The following is a 2,757-nucleotide window of genomic DNA, read 5'->3' on the forward strand; positions in this document are numbered from 1 at the left end:
CACACAGCCCTCTTCTCATCCCCATGTTCCTGCTTATTGGGGACAGAGCCTGGGCCCAGACAGCTCATGGAGACTGCTACCAGCCTTGCCCCGCTTCTACTCGTTTCAGCATGCTGGAGCAGCAGGGGCATCTGGTAGGCATAGAGGTGCTCTGGCCAGGTGCCAGTGTAGCAAAACCGCAAGTCAATACCAAAGTGGCTCTTTGGAGGACCCAGCTTCTGGTTGTTTCAGGGCATGCTCCAGGAGTGCACCCTGTACCACTTTTTTCTAGCATGTTTTGTTGGGATACCAGGAATTGCCAGTATCAAACTTGGAGTCCATGCTGCAAATATGCAGCATGGGGATCATTTTTTCATCCCTAGCATGCCTCCTGTGGTGTCTCAAACTGTTCTAAGTTACCACAACAGGCATGTGCTCGCTCATCTGGCTGTGACCTTAAAGGACATTGCTCAGCCTCTTAGAAGACACCCGTGCTTATGAAGAATTTTCTATAAATAAACCTCCTTCCCAAAGACTCATAAGATGGTAACAAAAAGTCATCTTTGTCAAAATCATCCAGACTTGCACTAAATGTTCCACATCCTACTGCCAATCCTTTGAGACAGCTTTTCTAAGAATTAGAACCTTGCCATTAGCCCCATAAATAAAGTTCTAACTCTTAAATATTAAACTCAAATGCTCCAGTGTTATACATATTTTAAATAGTAATTTTCTCCCTTTCTCCTTTCCTAAGTTTTTCCTTTTAAAGTCATAAATGAAGCTAAATAAGTCCAACAGTGGAAGCTTTCTTTTCCCATTTCCTTTAAAATCTGATCTTTTCATTATATTTTTCCATCTCTGTTCATTGTGGAAAAGACTAATTATATTTACCAGCCATTCATATAAAAACATGTTATTGCATAATTAGTACCAGACACTTCCCCTTATTTGGTCTCTTTACAAACTTTAAAATAGAATACCTTTTCCCTCAGTTAAGTGCATCTGAAACAAACCCATAATGGGTTTCAAACAGATGTCCACAATCACCACCCTAAGCTGTCAAAATTTAAGTGTCAGCATATGAAACTGCACTTATAGTGCAGCAAAGGGAGGTACAAGCCTGCTATATATTTAGACTCTGGATGCAGTGAAGCTGGAAGATGGTCATCCTCTAAGACATCAACCTCCCACCAAACTCATGACTCAGGTCAATGCTAAATCTCACTAAGTCCAGGTCTACCTGACACATATGTGGCAGTTAGGAGTGTACAAAACTTGTGCCCTTATTTGACATAGCTATATCAACAGGCAGCCCTACTCATGCAGATGAAACTTGTGCTGGCAAAAGAGACCTTTTGCCTATATTGCTTGTGTCATTCAGGTAGCTTGTATAACTGTCGGCAAAACACCTTTTTCCCAGTATATGCTGTATTTCAGCCAGGGGACGTCGCATGTATAGCTTTGCCAGAAAGTCTGTGTATTGGGTTTTAGTTGATGTTAACTTACACAAGGTTCCCTTTTGCTATGCCTGAGGCTTGACCAACCCAGTGGCTGATGAAGAATGCCCTGGCACCCTGGCTCCACAGGAGGCAGGATTGTGGCAGTAGGGCACAGGCAAACAAACTTTCTCCATTCAAACAGGTTGCACATATAGCATATGGGATGTACAGGTTTGGAGGGACTGAATGAACATTTGGAGCACAAATATAGCTAAGAAGTCATGATTGGGCATCTTCAAAATATATCTATTGACTAATGTTACAGTATAGGAGTTGCTGGCTGCATCTACGGGAGACACTATTGTGCAATGATTACTGCGCATATTATTTATAAATGCACAGTAACCCAAACTACTGCGCAGTAGTGCCAGTGAATGGCTTTTTTGTGATGCTACTGCACAGTAGCCTAATACTACTGAACAGTAATGTCACATCACAGTTTTTGCCACACGATGCTACTATGCAGTAGTAATGGGCTACTGCGGCTTGGCCAAAGAAACAGCAGTAGGGTGCTCTAGAGGCTAAGAGGCCACATCTGCAGTCAGTCAGGAGTACATCTAACAGGAAGGGGAGGAGCCCAGGGGATTTAAGCCTGGGTCCCTGAGACAGAGGGGCAGTACAGCCCTGAACTGTTCAGGGAGAAGCGTACCTGCCAGCTCAGGCTGGCAAGGAGCGGGGCCTATGGGCCATGTCAGGTACTCTCAGGCCTGAGAGAGCCAGTGAGCTGTAATTAAGAGCCACAAGGCTTAATTAGGGCCAATAGGGCCAAGGATGGTGACCAGTGGCTTGGAATAGTGCCAGCTAGACACCAGTAGGCCAGCCAGGGCTCAAGAGACACCTGCAGGGAACCAGGGAGTTTCGGTTAGCAGGCAGAGGGCCCAGAGATCACAAGAAGTCAGTTAGGCCAGTTATATGTCAGTGAGAGCGGTCAGCGTCTCGTGTAGGTGCACCCATGGAGGAGGTACAATTAAGCAAATGAGGTGCAGTGGCTAGTACAAAGTAATGTACCTCTTTCATGCAGATGACATTAGTTTCACTCAGTTTCAGAGAAAGCTGCATTGGGCCTATCATCTCCAAAAATGCCAGGGATTCATGTAATAATTGTAATAGGACTATCTAACAGGATTTTCAAAGGAGCCCAGGTAAGTGGAGGCACATATTTCATTCAATTTTACAGACTGAGATACCCATCCCTTTTAGACCCTTTTGGAGATGCCAGGCACAATGGTTGCAAGGATTTTAGTGGGATATTAAGAGGTGTAGACTTGATCCTGGAAAA

The sequence above is a fragment of the Gavialis gangeticus genome, unplaced genomic scaffold (genome assembly GCF_001723915.1).
Source record: "Gavialis gangeticus isolate Ggan-Ray unplaced genomic scaffold, GavGan_comp1, whole genome shotgun sequence".
NCBI lineage: Eukaryota > Metazoa > Chordata > Crocodylia > Gavialidae > Gavialis > Gavialis gangeticus.